The sequence below is a fragment of the Rhagoletis pomonella genome, unplaced genomic scaffold, assembly GCF_013731165.1.
Source record: "Rhagoletis pomonella isolate Grant_MI unplaced genomic scaffold, Rhpom_1.0 Rhpom_scaffold_00002, whole genome shotgun sequence".
Taxonomy (NCBI): Eukaryota; Metazoa; Arthropoda; class Insecta; order Diptera; family Tephritidae; genus Rhagoletis; species Rhagoletis pomonella.
This window is the reverse complement of record NW_023458556.1, coordinates 31791376-31812847: the sequence shown is the minus strand read 5'-3', so window position 1 is coordinate 31812847 and position 21472 is coordinate 31791376. Positions and strand designations below refer to the sequence as shown.

Genomic DNA, 21472 nt, shown 5'->3' with positions numbered 1-21472 from the left:
AAGCTACTTTATGAGTTCAGGCGCTTGCATGCGGTTTCAATAATTAGGTGAGTCGCACTAAAATCACCCGATAACAACTCTCAATAGAAAAGTGATTTAATTTGGTATTTTAATGAGTTAAGAGATTTCTTTGAAATCTACATATTTGCATATTTAACCGCTAACGATGTTTATTTGTGTATGTTCTTAGCCTAATCAATGCTAATCTGATCACAACAGCTGCGTTACAATCGATAAGGAGTGGCGCCTACTATTAAGCAATGAGTTAAATCATAAAATAAGACTTTGTTTGGCAGGCGATTACAGCATATTTTTGTAGTACGCGTACGGTGACCATGCGTCCTTTATTTTAAAGGGCAGTCCATTACCTCCCTGTCCTTTATAATTTTTTTCAAAATAAAGGACGCTTTTTGTCCTTCATTTCTTAAACTGTCCTTTGAATCAGCTCTGCATTTTGCAGAGGTAAATTTTTAAACACAGAATATGAAAAATAAAAATGTCCCTTATAAAATATAATGAAAACCTTCGCCGGTTCGTTTCGCACCCCACTTAACGGTTTTTTATTTGATAGGTAATCTTTGCACAATCTATAAAGCACAGAGAAAGTTGTGCCCAGGATCGTGTTGTACGCTGAGTTTGCAGTTCCTTTTAAAGAGAACAATAAACCCCCTGCTGGACAGTGGTTCAAAACTGGCATTTAATGTTCCTAATTTACTGCAGCCTTCTCACTGATCTTTACAAATGCGGAGAGGTTACACATTTATCTTTTATATGTAGATATGATCACAGTAAGGATTGCAGAAATCGTTTCATAAAGCCATTGGCGTACCTAGAATTTTCAAACCCAGGGGCAAGAAACCTCTAGGAGTATAACTACGACGTATCGATGCTAACAATTGGGCATAGCTTGAAGGTTTGGTTGATATCTTGTGGTAATGCTCACAAAAGACCATTATTTTTGATAAAGTTTTGATGTTGCAAATTTAACATAACGTATTCCAAAATCCATAATTTGTGATGCGCAATTGAGCGTTTCTATGTATTTCTGTTTTCCTTTTCATATTAAAGAAAAAAATGCCATTTTTTACCCTACCAAAGAAAAAACTTGAAACCTCTCAAATTTATTATTTATCTTTTTCGTTACAAAGCAACTTACTTGTTCAAATGATCTTAAAAAGTAAAAAAAAATCCTTCAGTACTGTGAATATTAAAAATAAGTGGATACTTAAAACTAATGACGCAAACAAAATCGCTTCAAAATGAAGACAATGATTTGCTAATTTGCGTTGACTATGATATGGCAAAGTATTTTCTTTGACTGCAGATTTAAATGTAAATGTATGTAATTTTTGGTATTTTATTTCTTTTCATAATGTATTGATTGATTGCTTTCTTAATAAAATTTATGGATAATCACGCTAAAATTTGCTCCTCAGCAATTTAATTACATTCGCCAAAAATTTGGTGAACAAAATTTTTCAATTAACTTTTTTTTATATCTTTTTTCAAGTTTACTTGTTTTTGCGCAATATTGTAGAGTTCACAGAATATTTTTAAGAGAAATTCGTTTTCTCACATTAAGTAAATATGTAAGTCTAGTTGACATTTGCAAAAGATCCCGATTTTTTATTTGTTGGTTGCAAATAAGACTTAAATTCGTTTTTTATTAGTATTTTCGAACATTTTTTTTTTAATATTGGCTGGTTCCCATTAAATGATTTATCACAAATGCTTTATGTCATTATATACATACAGCCGTATTAGGAATATTCTTAATTGCATTTGTGAATGATATTTATTGTGAATGACAAATTTTCAAGTTTACGAGCTATTTTCAAATTAAAAAATTGGCAGTTTAATGTGATTTAAAGGCAACAGAAAGAAATAAGTGGATTTATAATAAGTGTCGAGTTCATATTTACAACATTTAAATTTTTCGAAAAAAAATGAAACAAAAAATAAATCGAATTGTCTTTACCATAAACTTCGTAAATAAACCGTTTTTCCATACAACATTAAGTAAATTTACGAGGCTTACGTAGTAACGAGGCAGTTACGGGTTCAGATTAAGTGTTTTATTATTCTAAAAAAAGCAGCAAGTAAACTATTTAGGATTTTTCTGTATATCTATTACGGTGGTCCAAAAATTCATGTGAATAAGTAAAGTCGGTATTTTTATGCTCTCAACCGCTAGGATTGTTCTATACCAAAAAAAATAGACCCCTCGCTCAAAGCGCTCAAAGTTTTCCATGTATTTTATGTGGGAAAAAGACGACTTTTCTTAGAAATGGTATAGAATTCTTGAAAATCAATATTTTTCGATCGAAAAACTCTGTTTATCTTCAGAAGATTCCCAATAGTAATACTCAATTGTTTATTTAACCATTTTTTTATAGTAACAACATTTTATAGGCCCGCCAAAAACCCCCAAAAAATGCAATGTGGGGACTGATATAAAATCTTTAGTATTAAAAAATGATTAAAATCTACAATTAGGTATTGCATTACAATAAAATTATTAATATATTGTTTGGTTTGCCCTGATATTGTAGTAACATTCTCAACCACAATAAGCACATCCTTAATAATACTACACTTCAAAATGTAGTACTCAGTAATAATTTGCTTGTTTATTAGGAAAATATAAATTTGCATTACTTGCACACTTAATGATTTCATTGCTCAGCACAAACTCGATTGAATTCTAATTGATTGTTGGTTAATTAACTTAAGGCGCTTTGCCAATAATTCAAATCCATTGCGGATATGTGCATGGTTATTTAAAAAAAAATTGAAAAGAAACACAATTTGATTGGTTTTCAGCTAAGCCAATTTTTGCAAATAATTTCAATTAATTGCATATTTGTGTGGCGAGAGAAAAAGTATAGTTAAATTATTGGCTGAAATTGCGACTCTACAAATCTTATGCTTATTGAAATTGCCAGCGAATCAATTAATTTTAATATGCAATATGTATTTCCTAAAACAAATACATATTTGCATATATACACGCGTATATATACGTACATCCAATATGTATGCATGTTTTTATGCCTTTATGTAGCTAAAAAGTATTAAACAAGTATTAAAGGCAAAGGCCAAAGCTCCGAGAGAAAAAGCTTATTGTTAGAATCAAAATTCAGAAATTTTTAATTAAATTTACAAACTCTAGTTTAATAAAAGAGTCAAAGTCAAATTACGAAAAATGCATCCCCACAGATCTATCAGAAATTCTTGAAACTTTTGCAAAAACCAATTCTGTTTATCATTACTAAACGGTATCACTTTTAAAATTAAGGCCATTAAAAAGGCATATGTACTTGCTCCAATGATGGAATGATAGAATACAAGATTGCGTCGTCCTGACGGCGATGACATTTCTCCAGTAAAAGTAAACACAACCGAATAGGAGAATAAAAGCAACTTTCAAAACAGTCAATTTTATAAAACGAATTAACAAAAAAAATTAAAAAGTGTGATTTTTGTAAAAGTATTAGTGAATTTCAGTGCATTTAGGACCGTTATAACAGGCAATGCCATCGATAAAAAGGCCCTTAAAGTTTCTGCGGCGTTTTTTTTTTTACTTTTAGTTGAGTTGTCAAAATCGGCACAAAACCAATGTTTGCTATATATTTTTCCATATCTTATTACGCTTCAGTTTTATATGCGAGCGGTTGCCAACAATTGAAGAACTTTTCCTCGACTTGATTATTTAGCTTATCGTCGCTAATAAATTAACAGCAACACTTTATTAGATTAATTTCAATTAACTGGCGTTAAGACAACATTACAGGCGGCATACACGATCGCAGCCAATGAGCGCATTACTAGTGCATGTACATATGTATGTATGTACATATTTATGTACAATTTACATACGTATACATGTGCATGCACTCGTCAAGTCAACACTTTATCGCAATTGAGTATGCGGCTTGCCCTTTTTCATTAAAGTTGGTTCTCTAATGGTTTTTTTTTTTACTTACACAATGAGCAAATAGTTTACCGCAATGATTTATCTATATGTATTATACAGATTAATTAAAAGCTTACACATGCATACATTCATGCAAACATATGTACATACACATCTTGTGTGCAACAATAATTTAATTCACCGTTCACGTGATCATTCCAGTTCATTGATTTGAAGAAGTCGCTCGCTACCAGCCGGCACAACATCCAGGGAGTAAATGACTAAGTGATCGATTGTCGTGTAATAAGATAATATGTATGTAAATGGTTAAAAGTCAGCATCACACTGCCGCCGTCAATCGATAACACTACTGAATTAAGTAACTACACCCCGTATCATAATTATAAGCGCACCAAATATTGACAACTTTTAAAACTTTATATTTTTGGTTATTTAATTTTAGTTATTTTGTTTTTATAAAAATATGGTTTATTCATTAACAAAGATCGAATAAAATCACGTTTCAAAATTTGTTCAATATTTAAAAAAAAAAATCAACAAATATTCGTAAAAATTTAGAGCATCTTAATTAGATTTCTTATAAAACTGGGTATGTAGTTTTGTAGCCCACAAAATTTGAGTATAATAAAGTGCTAGTATGAATTAGGTAGGACTTACCATTGATTTTTTAATTTTTTTTTTTTTTGACAGTGTCAGTCATTTTTTTCTATACGAAGAATGCTCGATGATTTTTTATATGGAGCAATAATGAGCAACACCTTCAACAAAAACAAAGCCAAAAAACAACGGTAAGTGAGCTATGTACTTCATACTTGCATTTCATTGTACCAACAACTGAGTTGGCTACAAAACTGCATACCCAAAATCTTTCTAAGAAATCTAATTGAAAAGATTAATGCGAAAGTTTGTTTCATTTATTTTTAGTATTGCACAAATTTTGAAATTTTGATTTATTCGTTCTTTGTTAAAGAATAAAGTAGGTATATAAAAAAAATAATAATTTGGCAATATGTGGTGCGCTTATAATTATGACACAGAGTGTATGTAGTATAGTATTTGTATTTTATCTCTGAAATGTACGCTTACTTGCATTTCATGATTACACGATCAACACTCTATCGGTTACAATTTATTCAAATTAATGCAGTGCGGGATGCGTTGCTGTGAGATATTTATGTATACACGAACACACACTCATACACAAATGCACACTTACTAGATACGGCATGCGGCAAGTGCTGCAATAGAGATGAGTGGGCTACGCTTAATAGGTTTCACTGTGCAATCGCCATTTGGAGGCTCTTCCGACAAACAAGTTAACCAAGCGTATGACAACGCGCGCAGTCCAACAACGCGATTTGATTTCCGATTATTTCCGGTTAAAACTTGATTTTTTCTAAAACTATTCCACTTAATGCTGGGCAGTGCTTGCTGCTGGACTACTGGAATTTTCCAACATTATTAGTTACAAGTTTATGAATATACACGACGGTTTTATTTACATACATATTTGTAGTCAATAGAGAAAAGTGTATGCGCATTTGTTATTGTTCACTAACTAAATATTACAAAAGGTGGTCCTTTATTGTCAGCTAATTTGGTGAAAACAATGAGATATTTTATAATCAGAGATTATTATACTTAATAGAAATTATTGTTATTTATATTGAAATGGAGAATAAGTGTACTTAAGTGAATAGCAGAAAGGAACAGGTATGGAAAATATTTAATATTTTGATTTTTTCGGATGCCAAAACGTGTTTTTGGAGCTTTTTTGGTTTTTTTTTCGGCCGGTACTAAAGATATGCGATAGCATTTTATCAATATTCGAAATTTTTTATTATTATTTTTTTAGTATTTTTGTTCAAATGGTCGAAACAAATTAATTTAATGGTTTCAGTTTTTCCGAACTGATTTCATCAATTCTTCAAGGCTTTCGATAACATTTTATCAAAGACCACATTGAGAAACGAAAACTTCAAATAGGAAGTGAAGCATTAAAAAATTTCAAGAAATAATTTTGAACCTAAAATGGCAAGAACCTTGTATTTATATGGTTTCTGTTAAAGAATAAACTATGTATATAGTTAAAAATAACTAAAATCAAATAACAAAAAAAAATAAAATGTGAAAACTTGTCAATATGGGGGTGCTTATAATTATGACACGGAGTGTATATAGAGCATATTATTGTTACATTTTTTTACTATTTATTGTAGCCAGTACAATAATCAATTTTAATTTTCTTCTCATTCCAGGACCTTTTTCCCTTTTGAATGCTATTTATAACCGTTAATTCCAATAATAAATAGTTGATGGAAGCCACCAAAGCACAATACTTGGTCAATTAGTTTAATCAGGTAAGGGCATATATGTGTATCAACATATACTAATATAATGTGAAAACACAATGAACTATTATTATAAGTTTATAAAAACATAATAAAAGTTATAGAAAAGAATATACTATTACACATCGGCACTAGCAAAAATTCCAAAATTCACTTTTTGATTAATTAGGACGCATTCCCTCGAATTACAAGTGCCCACATCGTTTTATGGAAAAAAAATCTATTATTTACACACTTTTTCATTTCAGTGACGATGTACATTAGGGTTTTCTTTTGTATTTCAGGTGCTAATGTGCTGTTTTGCCAGATGGCCAGACAACTTGCTCAATTTGCTGAATACCCCTAATGCGAAAAAAAAATTTATATTTTGATATTTGAATATGGAGCTATCAATTCTGTTAGTATGCGTGAAAATGTATGCATAGTATAAGCATGTTTTATTATTATTAAGCGACTTCAAAAAAAAGAGGAGGTTATCAATTCGTCGGAATATTTTTTTTTTATGTATGTTAGCGCATAAATTTGGGCTACGTCAACCGATTTCTATAATTCTTTTTTTTTTTTTTTTAAGGAAAGGTGGTACATCAGAGGTGGCCCCATACTTATTTGGTTTAGATCCGATCATTGGAACATGAGTTAATTAAATTTTTATATGAGAACTGAAACGGATTTTATTTTTCGCTTAAAAGTTACTTGTTCTTTTAATAGTTTTTTATCTTATCTGAAACCGTATTGATTCTCCTACGCCATAAGGTGATCTCATTTCCGGTCAGTTTGACCACCACAAAGCAATAAAATGTTTTGTTGATAGCCTGCGTATATAATGCTTGTATTATATGTAGCTGTATTGACAATACTGCCACTTTGCCATACATTTTGGCCGAGTTAACGGCATACGCGTGAGCCTCTCGAAATTCTTTTTGTGTTAACTCTTGCTACCGAATATTTTATTACCCCTTGAAATTTTCACTGATTGTGAGTAAAGCTAAAAGTAATAATAAATTATCAGCAAAGGGTCTTATAAATCAACCAAATCCGGTGAGTTATTCGATTTGATTAGCCAAATTTAATTATTTGGCCACTGCAAAAAAAAAATAATAAACAATTCGCATAAGATTTGAAATATTTGTGTTCATGGCCATGAACAAAGTAACAAGATATGTGTATGAATACGCCCATGAAGGATTTCAGCTACCACAAAATATATATTTACTAGCTTTTACCCGCAGACCCGCCCGCGTAGTGAAAAACTTGAATTAACTTTTTACCTTAGACGCCCGCATTATTATGTGTCTCATTAAATTTAACCGAAACTTGTGGTAATCCCTTCAAAAATATTTAATTAATAAACATTCCTAAGCAATTTAGAAATAAAGCGCACTTAAACATTTCTTGTTTGAGACCCATATTGAAATATTTTATTTAACTTGTTAATTAAATTGACTTTGAAGTCCAGAACAGGTGACAAACGTCTTAAAAATATTTTTGAAGTAAATAATTTAAATAATTTAACTTTTTAATTAAATCAATTTTGACTGCCTAACAGGTGGCAGCCCTTTTTTTAAACCTCTGCTTATTTGATCGCCTTACAGCCAAATTGTTGTAATATTTGGTTTAAACTATTAATTAAGCGATTTTAACTTTTGAAAAAGATGTAATGTTCATATACCCTTTTTCTAGGGTTTCCAAAGGTCAGATATGATTTTTAACTCTATTTACATATTTAACTCACAGAGGGCGCTAAATTGAGCCAAACATATTTTGTTGAAAGTCAATAAATTGATAAAATTTTTTAATCTGCGTGGGGAAAGAATTCCGATTTTTCTTAGTATAGAGCGTGATTTACATTAGTATGTATATGTACATACGTTTGTCAAACAACACCAAGTGCAGGTTTACAAAAAAAAAAAAAAAAAAACACAATTACGACCTTCGCGGGCAGGCATAAGACAGAGTCCCACCAATTTTTTATGTTTGTGTTTCTTTTTTTTTTTTACCTTTTTAACTGCTACTTAATTTCACCGCCGATAATTTGCAGTTAAAAATATACCGTCGAAAAAAATGGCATTGATATGGATGTGTTTTTAGTAGTTGTTCGACTTCTTCTTCGTCGTTACAGCTGACTGCATTTAACTTCTCTAAAAATAGAATTTTTTAATAGCCAACACAAAGTGAAGGGGAATATTTTTCGACATTACCGAACATGCTTCATTGAACATTGGAAATATATATATAGCAGCAAAAACAACATGTCCACTCATAAAATGTACGAAAATAACTTTGGTCTTAAAACAATTGCATTTTTTTAAATGCAAAAAAAAAAACGTTATGCAGTGATGTACAGTTTATTATATACATAGCTTTAACATCGTTGGTTAAAAGTTTCACTGGCATATAAAGGGTGTTACAAAAAGTTGTTTTTAAATTTTCGAAATGGATTTTATTATAAATTGGCAGTTATCTTGCATAATTGCATGTACGGTGCTAAATATTAAGAGATTCTTTATGCGTAGACTAGGAATGGGGTGCCGGTCTTTTTTCAGTCCCGAAAATCCCGGGATTATAGGCAAATTTTCGGGATTTGTAATTTACACCGGTGGCAATAATATAAGCGCTTTATGTTGACCAATTTTGGCTATATTTCTTTTGTTTATTTAATATTTAAGATTTTTTTTATAAATGTGTAGCTCAATATACACATATTACCTTGCGGCAGGCAATTTTGCAAAAAAAAAATATATATATATATATATTCACCAAACCAAGGGCCAAATATAATAAAATTGCGTTTGTAATTTTTCTATCTGGGATCAGTATTTTCAAAAAGAACTTTGAAATTCGAAAGAAATGAGTAATTCAAAAAATTATTTAAAAATTTCAGTGCAATATACTTAAGAAACCAGTGTGGGTAAATATCAAATGAAAGAGTAGATTCTGTAGAGTTAAAACACATTTCATTTTTTGGTCTGTAAGGGTCCGTAGGTATTGAAAATACCCTTTTATAATTTTATCCTTGAATATCCTTAAAATTTTTCAATTCTTATTTTTGAAAAAAATTATATGTTAAGGACTAACTTTATTTGCTTAAAAAAGTAAAATAGATTAAAGGGGCATTTTCAATTCACATTCGTCCTCGTGAACCCAAAAAAAGTAATTTTATTTGGTACCCATACTTTTGTTTTACATTGCACTGAATTTTTTTAAATAAATTTTGGAATTAACCATATCTGTGAAATTATAACGAGCCCTAACCGCCAAAATAACGTAAATTTTGAGAAAAATGTCACTAACGTTATTTTGGCGGTAAGGGCTTGATAAAGTCTTTTTAAAAAAATCATGACATCAGAGAATGGAGTAGACTTTTATAAAAAAATGTAAATTTTAGATAAACAAAAGGAATATAGACAAAACTGGTCGACTTTCTGCCACTAGAATTATGAACTTCCTTCAACCAGAAAATAAATTTTTTGACTTATTTTTTTTGCATCGAGCTTTTTTCGACATACCTTAAATTACTTTATCAGATATGTACACACTAAAGTATTATTAAATGCATATAAATTAAATTACTGTCTGTCGTTTGTTACTTATGAAATAATTTTCACTTTAAATAAAAAAGTACTTTACAAACTCATTTACTTATTACTTATTATATGGTAGGAGAGCTGCTCAAACCATATTGATGCAATTTTTTCATGTTAAGTCATTGAAAAATAATTGATCCAACGACATCCGGAAAATCCCGGGATCGCAAAAATCGAAAATATTAACATCCCTAGTTTTTGGACAATTTTGGTTTCCACTGAACAATATACACACATATGTATGTGGCTCGCCGATTCCTAAGCTCAACAGTGAAAATAAACATTAAAGCACCCTGTATTTATCTGTATTTATGTATGTACCTGTCAGTGGGCAGCAGCGGCGTTGAAAAAGAAAACACTTAAAAAGGAGCAAATACCAACCAAATGATGTTATTACAAAACTTTAATTGAACTGCAATTACCTTTGCCATGGTGAGCGATAAAAGCGAAGAAAAAAAAACTGAATTTACCACGAAAAATAGTTAAGCTGTTTGCTAATAATATTCGCCGGTATGTACCTACATACATATTTACATACATACAATCAATCAATATCCGAGATTTAGCTGCAACCTCAAATTTAAATTTTTTGCATACAAAAAATAATTGTTGCACTTTGTTTTTTTGCAACCCACCACCAACCACCACAGCTTTCGTTGTTGCGGAAGTGGCGCTTTTTGCATTGCGGTAAATGATGAAAAAAAACACTATTCATATTTGCGTTTGTAATCTTGTGCGCGCCTTTTCTTACGAGCATACATATGTACATACAGACATTATTTCACTGGCTGGCATTCTAATCGTCATGAAGGTCTGTCTGCCTGCCTGCTCGCCGTCCTCCTACCTGCCCGCCTAACCTGCTCCCCCTTCCCCCGCTTCTTTTGTAATATAGTTTTCATATCTGTCTGCCTTTTTTCTTTCCAATATCATTTTCTTTTATTCTAACATTTATGTATTTCACAAGTGGCAAATTAAAGTAGCTGACGGCTACCGACAGTCGGAAGCAACTGGAAGGTGTGAAAAAATGTAATAATTGTTTTTTGCGGCAGAAATTAAAAACCAAACAAAAAACCCATTCAACTACAAACAAATATTAACTTAATTAAAGGCAATGTAAGTATTGGAGAACTGTAGTTTCACGCTGGCGCTACGCTAACTGGCGCTGTGGTGGAGCAAGTATAGAAATACGTACGGATAGATACATATTTCATATGCATTGTTGTTAATTTATGACTTTTGATAAGATCATTGTTGTTTTTGCAATTTTCTATTAGTAATATTTTATAATTTGTAAACAAATAAATTATACACAAGTTCGAAGCCTGTTACTAATTTGTTTACTCAATGACTTAAGCATTTCCTATTTCCACTGGGATTCACTTCCGTTATCATTTGCTATCTTGGAAATAATTAAAGAAAATAATTAAAATCAAAAAAAGGAGGCGAGAAACAAGAAGATCGTTGATTAGAATTTGTTGTTTAATTCGAAATGCAAGTTTGAGTATTTATGATAAAATTAGCTCATTACTATAATTAAGGATACTTGTTGCATTGAACGAAAAGAAAAAGCCACAGATATGCAAATAAATAAATAAATCTTAAATAATTCCGGTAGGGTACACTTGTTATAGAATTTAATAGAATCCTGTATGCAGAATCGAATTCGTCACAGATTTTAACAGGGGCCGAAAATAACCGTTAAGTATCAAGGTATTTATTTTTTGATCATTGCAAAATAATTTTTTTTTATATTTTTTTTTTTCGATCAAGAATAATCGTTAAATTTAGATTTGGATTTTTTCCGACAAATTTAATATAATTTTGTGGAGATTGGGTTTTTATGGCCGATTTAAGTCTTTTATATTAGCGGTTATATTATATATCTAAAAATAAAAAATAACCATCAAAAACTTATTGAAAAAATAAAAATCTAAAATTAACGATTACTCTTGTTCGAAAAAATAAAATTCATAATATAACTATTAAATTTGATCGGAAAAATATAAATCCAATTTTAACGGTTAAATTATGATTTTTATTAAAAAGCTCGTAACAGTTATGGTGCCTGGATCTCAATGAGTTTTATCTTGACGAAAGCTGCCCAAGGTGGATACAAAAAATTCTCCTGAAGGCGTCTAAAAAGAGATTGGTGCTTACAAAAAGCTTGCTATTCGATTTGGTTTAGGTTCGTAAGCACGGACAGTAACTGTTATGCTCTTTCACAAAAAAAAAAAAACAAAAGCTATAGTTAATCGTTATTTTTTTCAGCGATATGTTTTCGATCAAAAATTTATTGTTAAATTTTTACTTTTATTCTTTCGGGCAAAAATAATAGTTAAAATGTGACTTTTAAATTAAATTAAAAATTAAAGTTGAAATTTGGCTTTTATTTTTTATTGCTTTATTGCTATCGAACTTCATATTATTTTATTGCTCCGCTTATTTACTCATCATTTCGCAAACGACTAAGTTCTTGTTTATACGTAGCAAAAAAATCCTTCTCACTTAAATGTTTACAAGCAGACGAGAAGCGAATAAAATTTAACTTATATTTTTGAACGAAAAAATACAAGTCGCGTTTTACTTTTTAATGGAAAAATGAAAGTCCTACTTTAACTTTTGTTTTTGAACGGAAAAATAAAGGTCGAATTTTAACCGTAATTTTAGACTGAAAAATAAAAGTGAAATTTTACCTGTCAGTTTTGACTAAAAAAATGTCGATTGATGAACGATTAATTGTTGACTTTTTTAACTTAAATCATTTAATACTTATATTCCTTAGCTAACAAACATTACATTACATTGCTGTATTAAAATATAATATACAGCGTGGCGACGAACAACTGATACCCAGGTTTTTTGAGAAATAAAACGGTCCTTTATAGATTTTGCGAAAAAAGTATTTTATTGTTAATTTTCCACAGATTTTACTTTAGTTGTATTAATTAGTTTTTAAATTTTAATACTTATTTACTTTTGCCAGCTGTGTAAACTTTGAGAGAAAAGTTCATTTGGCATCATCATTCAGCATCTAAATTTTTATTTGACTTGAATTTTTTTTTTGTTGAAAATATTAAAGACAAGCGCAGTAGAAGTAGAGGAGTAGATTTGACAATTTTTCAAAACGGAAGTTAATCTACTCCAATCGGGGTAAAGTCCAAGTTCTGGTCGGTACAAAGTAGCAATACAAATTAAAAAAGTATCACATATGTGCATATATTTAAAATAATTAATTGCGGGAAAAGTCTAATACAAATAAGAAATAATAACAAACCGCTTGGGAAAATTCTGGGAAATGAGAAAACAAAACTCAACGACAATTGTTTGACAGCTTCCGAAGCGCATTAAATAGCGGGTGTTGCAGCGCAAATGTGCATAACTTAATTAGAAATAGGTACATATGTATGTAGGTTTGTGTATTAGACCGGGTCGGTACCCGTACCAAAGCAAAAAAATATTAATTTATAGCAAAAAAAATTGACGCTCCTTATTTTGACCTGTTTTCGAGTTTTGGCTGTATTTCTCTAGTTTATTTTATGTTTAACATTACCAACACAAAACCATACCATTTTGTACAAAAATTATAAAAATTCAACAAATTATGGCCAAAATATAAATTTTTTATTGAACATTTTTTATTTCATAAATTGTGGTATGCAAAATACCTTTAATTTTTGGCATTTTTTTTGGTTTTTTTTTTTTTTTGTTGACAGTGCTAGGCTTTTTCTACCTTATAAAAAAAAATGTTGGAACATACCTTGTATGTAAGAAAAAAAAAAATTAAAAATCAATAGTATTTTGTAAGTACTTAAAAATTGCAAAAAAAATTAATGCGCTATAAAACTGCATACCAGAAATTTTTCTAACAATTCTGAATAAAAAGTTTGAAGTTTTGGTGAAAATTTGTTGAATTTTTATAATTTTTGTACAAGGTTTGAAATGTAAATTTATATGGTGTTTGTTGTAGACTTTTACAAAAAAAATATTAAACATTAAATAAACAAAATAAATATCGCTATTATTTTTGCCATCACTATACATGTGCATTATATAACTCTAATGAATTGTTGCTATTATTGTGTAATGGCGTGGTGTGGTGTTGGTGATGCATTTGTTGCTTTTTTAATAAATTTAACAAATTTGCATGTTCACAATAACAGTAATGTGTAGCAAGCAATAACAACTCCCGTCAACAGTAATTGTAATTTTTTACAACAAAACCAACAATATCTGCTAACTAATTAAAGTAATAAAAAAATACAAATAATAAATAGCAGCAGTTAATCTTACGAGATCACAAACGAATTTAGTTTGATTGCAGAGAAGAATAACTTAATTGTAAAGCTTTTCAACGTGTCATTTGATTTTATTTAAAAAAAATACGTTTAGGTACAGTTTCATAATTACAAAATGTATATTCATACATATATATGCATTATAATGATGCGCATTGCACGCAATTTGTAGTCGCTAATATGTCGCTGCACAATTTGTTAGCGTGTTTTTTTTACATTTTTTTTTTAAAAAAAATACTTTTTATTATTTCATTTTTGTTTTTTGTTTTTGTTTCCTGTCATTGTGTATTTGCGGGTGGGTGGTCTAGCGCGCTCAGCACTTGCACACGAGTGCAATTAAGTCCCGGAAAGTCAGTAAAATGCATTCATTTACATACTTAAGTACGTATCTGTAGTAGTTGTAAGCAGCTAGAAAAAAATCTTATTAATATGTAATTTATAATAGTGTGCTTGTGAGTGTGTAAGCGTTGCTTTAGTTATACAGTGCTTTTGCGAGACTTTATGGCGCTTGCCCTTACTTAAGGGCAATTATTGAAGACACAAACAGATAAGTAAAAACGAAGTTACCTCGCTGCAAAAGTTAACTTTACAACATTTTTTTTCATAACATACAATAACTAAATAGCGAGCTCTAAGAGCATTTACACATTATATATCCAGGTTTTAAATTTTGTGCAGTATTTAAAAAAAAAAAAAAATCAAAAAACTTTTGTGAAACATTCAAGCTTTTGAATAGATTTGCACTTTTGTAGCCCATTTAATTTTAACAAGTTTGAAGTACCTAGAACTGTTCGTTGATTTTTGGCAGTTTATTTTTTTAAGTTGTTGCTCATTTTTTACCATATAAAAAAGGTCTAACATCCCAGTCGGAAAAGTAGTAATGCATTACATGCGTGATATGTAATCGAATGAATTTCTTATGAATTTAAGATCCAATTACTATTTAATATGTAATCATCATTTTAATTTATCCAAAAAGTCCCAAAAATTTCATATAAAAACACATTCATTTCTCGATATTCATTCTGGTAATGCAAAATTGAATGCACCACTTTTCTTAGGACATCGCCTTGGGAAAAAAATTTATTTTCGAATGTGAAAAGGATTGTTTTACTGATTATTTTTTCGATTACTATACATTACATTTTCCCACTGCGAAGCTGCTTGTGCATTTTTTTCAATTTTGTGTCATTGTTGCAAGATGAGACGTCAATATTGGTTCAAATTGCCCATGTATATAGCATTTAACATATTTTTTTATTAATTTGAATTTTTATTTACATAAATATCTCGACAACGGCCATTAGATTGAAATGAAAACTGTTTTTGTCGTCGGGTGTATGTGTATTATATATATGTAACAACATATTTGTCATAAATTCTACTCGAGTCGCAGCAAATCAAAATTTAAATGATTTATTTACTTATACAGTTAACATAACGGTTTATTTTCTATTCTTAATCACATGTTTGTTTTGCTGATATTTTGCGCTTATGAAATCACATAAATGTACTTTAATCCGATTAAGTTACTATATAGAATACCGATTATAAATAATTTACTATCAATAACGGAACGCAATACTGTTTGTGGCACATACATACTACATATCTATGTACATGCATACAAACATTAGTTTTATCCCAGCCAGCATTTGGAAGATTGTTCAGTGATTTAAAAGTTACTCGAGTCGCATAGAGGAGTATTTGATGATAATTTGCATCCACTATGATAATGACCCTCTGAATAGAGAATATTGTGTGCGAATAAAAAAAAACAGTAAATCTGTAAGTCGCCAGCAGATTCTCCCGACGACTTACTGGCGAATAATAAGGGTATTCAGACCATACTCGTTAAGGTCTTAATTCGGTATTCGGTAATTCCCACCATTGTTTTGTTTTTGTAAATTACCGAATATATCATTACCGACTTAACGAGGCGCCAAGTCTGATAATGTAGTAATACATGCGTTTAGAAGTCGGCTGATTCCTTTCTGTCACTTATAGAATTTTCTCGCGCGAAAAGTGCATACATTTTATCAATAATTCAATAAATCTTTCTGTCGTGGTATTAATAAATTTTACAAGTATTACTTAAATAAAAGTAATTTTAACCAGAAAAATAATAAGGGGCGTTCGAAGTTGAAAGTGTTACCGAGTTGTCAGATAACGAATTAATACATTAACAAGTACTTTTGATGATCGAGTTCTTTAGTATCGATACTTTTAAGAATCGGGTATTTTTGAGCGTACTGAGTACTTTCTTTAAATACTTATATGTACACGTGTTGGTAACATTTCAATGCATAGTGTAGAAATCTCAGCACTTTATTCACATCAATAATATTAATCCAAAATTACGTCAAATGAATGGCTAACTTTAGTGGGTATAAGTATTGTATTTGAAAACTATATGAACTTCAAATTGAGAACAATCATTTCTGAATACCGGTAAATATATATAAATAAAACTCAGTACTTTTAAGTATCTATTCGTCACTTAAGTAATACTGAGTACTTTGAATCGATCCTGAGTGTATGCGTCAAAGTGATGATTGGAACAGAGTATTTTTAAGTACTGAGTACTTTCGAGTTCTTTTAAGTTCTGGGTACTTTTGAGTTCTTTTGTGAGTACTGAGTACTTTGGAGACGGTAGGGTTGATCTGGATCAACTCATTAATTCGGTATTATATCGGGAGTTAACTGCAGTTGACTAAGATCGTAAGACAAATGAAAGACAGATGGCAAGATAGTTGGAAAGACTTTTCTGTTTTTTTCTTTTTTAAATAATTTTCTTTTTTTAATTTAATTTTAGAAACCAATATATATTTTTTTTCTTTTTTAAATTTAATTTGTTTTTCTTTTTTTAGTTAAATTGCTAGATTTTATTGTTTTAAAAAGAAATATACATTTTATTAATTTCTTTACTGATTTAAATTTATTCTTGTTTTTCTAAACTATTTTTATATTTTCTTTTAAAAATAAAACATATTTCTTTTTAATTTTTGGTACAGAACCTGTTATTTTTTTATAATTATAAATGTCCCGAAAACGTATCCATAGAAAAAAAATTAACTCGATTTTCGGAATCACCGAGCAATTCTACATAGCAATGGAATAGTGCCATCCATTGAACATTTTTGCTGTAAACCAGTGTAATTAAATATATTCGGCTACGTTCAATAACAATTCGAAATTTCAACTGATTATAAATGAAAGTTATTTGTATATTGTATGGAAGTAGATATATATTTTTTTTCGCGTGTCACATTGCAACAGCAAAAAAAGACGTCGCAACCCCGGACTGCCTTTCAATTATTATCGCCTATCATTTTTGCCAATAAAAAAGCCAATTCAATGTCATATTTTAAATGTTTTGTCATTTTAATATCGTGCGATAAGATGCGTAAAAGCGGAAGGAGTACTCATAAAACGGTATGTACATACCCTGCAAAAAGTGGGACTAGGTTAAATGCTAGTACAGGACCACGCTATCTTGTAACCAACACTAGTAACCAAAATGGTCCAAATATATGGAGAAATATGTATATGGCTACATTAACATTGCGATGTCATTGGACCTGGCCACCTTTGGTCCAATGCTGCATAACATGGGATTACATAGACAACTACCCTGTTTGGACAATGGCACATTCGGCAACCGAATCAAATTGCCGTTGGACCACGAACAGGTGGTGTTCAATACATATATCAGTTCTTTTGCATTTGAAGTGGTCCAGGTCAGCACAACAAGTTACTAGTATGCAACCTGGTCCTTTTGCACATACTTTAAAACTACATCCCAGTAGACCATCTGGTCCTCAAATTTTTGCAGGTTAAGTATGTGTCACAGTTATATTGGTTTTTGTATGTACTTTTTCATAAATGAAAATTAATACTTATGTACATAAGCACAAAAATGTGTTTATTGATAAATGCTACCATTATTCTGATTATATTTTCTAATTTAACTAAGCACACTTTTAAAATTATCATTTTTAATCGATCATCATTACGAAATGGAGGAACTTCTAAAACTGGTCTACACATTGTCACACAGCTACTTATGTATCTGCTTACACGCTTATGGCACCTACGAAATGTAGAACTATGGACTTTGCATACATTTACATATAAGACAATTGTTGCTATCAGGGCTGGGATCTCTCGAGCGAAAGACTAAAGTACATACTTTTTTATTATTTCTTAGTTTTCGGCTATCTTCTTCCAAATAGCAAATAATTTTGACATTGAGAGGATGGAGCAAAAACACAAAACCTTGTGAGAATAACATGTGTTACCTAAACGTAAAAATGTGCCAAGTCCATTTTGTTTTTTTTTCAAATTGTTCAGGGGAGAGAACAAACCGATGAAGTTTCGCATTATTTGTCATTTTGCATCAAAAATTAAATTTTTAAAAAAGTAGACTTGGCACCTTTTCACCTTTAGGTATTTAGTCTCTAGAAACTGTTAAATTCTAGTCTCTCCGCCAGTTAGTGAGACTAAGCAAAGCTATTTATATTATAATTTCATTCGATTTTTAAAAAGCTCTTGAAATTACTGCTGCCACTTAAAAAAATCAAAATTTGGCACGTTCATTAGATTTGTAAATTAAAGACATTTTTTACAAAAGGGTGCTTTTTTACAACAACAAAAGTAATTCTGCAATATTTTTCTTAAATACCCATACAAAAAAATATACACTTAGATCTCTTTTTATGCGTTTTTTATGCGGATTTGAATTTATGCGGTTTTTCAAACCATTTTTTCGTTGTAGCGATTTTGCTTTTTTGAGAGTTCTTATTACTTTTTTTCAGAGTGTAAGAGATAATGCTTAATAATAATAATGATATAAATTGTTTTTTTTTTCCTAATATTACCTCACTGGATTTTTGTATGCGGTTTATTGGAATTTTTTACATGGAGTATCTGAATTTGTGCAGTTTTTGAAAATGCTGGAACGGCTTTCTGAGGAACGCATGTACCGCATAAAAAAATACCTAAGTGTATACGGTTTTATATAAATACATGAGTACTTATATTTTTAATCAAGTACTGTATTTTATAAGTGGTTATAAGTTGATATGCAAAGAGTGTTGCTATTTGTTCATCAGCTAAAATATATTGGCAATAATGAAATCAAATGCTAAAAATAGTCAAAAGCTTCTTAAGTCGAAAGTGAAGTGGTGATTATTATTTTATTTGCCGACAATTTGTTGTTTATAAGTTTGACGGTTTTCGAGTTTTATTTTTACTTTTTTCAAATTGGGTTCCGTGCAAGGAAGGCTGCTAGTTTTGAACTAGAATGCTACCTGTTTGCTTTTCAGCCTAACTAGTTAACGTTCTATTTTTTTTTTTTCAATGCTAGCGACTCTCTGGCTATACCTCAGCGCCTACCAGTAGAAATACTAGTCGCACCATACCAGTTGACGGGATAATCTGCCAGTTCATTTCCCGTTAAAGGTATAAATATGTAATTTTGCTCGCGTTGCCCTTGATTGTAGATGGGTTGACATATGAAAAAGTGAAAAAAGCAACAACAGTTTATATGGCGAACTTAGTTCAGTGGGTAGACCAGAGGCTTTGTAATCTGAAGTCGCTGGTTCATTTTTCAATGATCGCGATGAAGAAGTCTATGAGAAGATGTGATGATCTCTGAAATAGCAGCTATAACATCTAACACTTTTAAACTAATGTTTTTCCACAATAATTTTTCATCAAAAACGGCAACAAGCTCAATAAAATTGCTTTAAAATTTAAAAATATTAATAACAAAAAATTAGTCAATTCCTATTCACAAATTTATTGAAATATTTTTCGAAAGCTATAAAGAAAAATTAATCGATTTCTATCTATAAATTTATTGACATTATTTTATATAACTACCTGAGAAGAAACTTAAACATGTAGATACATGCAACGAAACATGTGGATGAATAAATAAATTATTTTATCGTGACGTCGATATTAAAAAGTTTTCCGCCAGCAATATTAAGAACTCAATACATTCTATGGACAGAATTATTGAAATTTATTTCAATAACAACATTGAAAATTCTTAAAATTTATCAATATTCTTTTATTTAACTATTAGGGGATTCCCTTAAGCTCGAAAGTGGCTCGAAAACCACGAAACCTCGAAACTTTTCCAGCCTCGAAAAACAACTGTCAAAAATTGTATGAGTGGCGATTTTCGCGTGCCTCGAAAACTTTCGAGGCAAATTAGTCGCGAAAAAAGCCTCGAAAAAAACTCTGAATGAGCTGTCAAACTTCGGAATTTCTCCATTGTTTACGAGGCTGAAAAAAGGTGCATTCCCAAAAACAGCCTCGACAACTTTCGAGGTTTTCGAGTTTTCTGCTCTTCGCGTTTAAGGGAATCCCCTATATGTAAATATGTACGTAAGAAGATATGTAAATATGTAGATACATATGTACATGCATCGAAATATGTCGATAAATCGATAAATAAATTATTAACTTATGATAAATCGGTATTGAAAAATTATTCGATAGCAATACAAAAGGGATAATCGATGTATATCCACAATTTTATTGATTTTTTTCGATAACAAAACAATATTGAAAAATGTATCGATAACTTCACCATGTGTACACAAACTTATTCGATTTCTATCAATTTTATTAAACGATATAAGAAGATTCAAAATACATACACTAACCAACATGTTTCCGTGCAGTGTTCTTTTTTTAAATATTTGCAATGTTTTTCGTTAATTTTTAATAGAAATAAAGTTTATTAATGGCATATAAATTAATGATTCAAAGTTTTTACAAAATTTAGGAAAATTCGAAAAATTTTCAACTTTTAAACAACATTTTTTAGAATTTTTTCTTGAGTATGCAGTTTTGTAGCTCACTAAATTTTTTTTGCTGATGATGTTGCTCATTTTCTCCATATAACGGATGCGTGGTAGTTTTTTTTTGTATGGGAAAAAATACCGAAGAGCGTATGTAAAAAAAATCTCAAAACTCAACGGTAAATTATAGCCACTTAAAAATTGCACTTTATTATACTGAAATTGAGCGAGCTACAAACCTGCATCAAACAAATTCTAAAAATATTTGTTTAAAAGTTGAAAATTTGTCGAATTTTTCTAAATTTTTTAAGAATTTTGATTCATTAATTTATATGCCATTAGATGCAGAATGAACTATATTTCTATAAAAAATTAACGAAAAAAATTTAATACGAAAAACATTGCAAATATTAAAAAAAAAAATCTGTGCGGAAACTTATTCTGGTGAGTGTATGTAAATTATAAAGCTTGGTTATAAGCGCCACTT

General features: G+C 30.2%; 1 long non-coding RNA gene across 3 annotated transcripts in view; it reads left to right on the top strand.

Moving 5' to 3' along the window:
* The window catches only part of LOC118733429, a 71371-nt gene that overhangs the window by 30970 nt on the left and 18929 nt on the right, over positions 1-21472 (top strand). For all 3 annotated transcript variants that reach the window (XR_004992257.1, XR_004992258.1, XR_004992256.1), the window contains one exon: positions 6196-6297. This is a non-coding gene — a long non-coding RNA (uncharacterized LOC118733429). The remainder of the gene's footprint in view (positions 1-6195; positions 6298-21472) is intronic.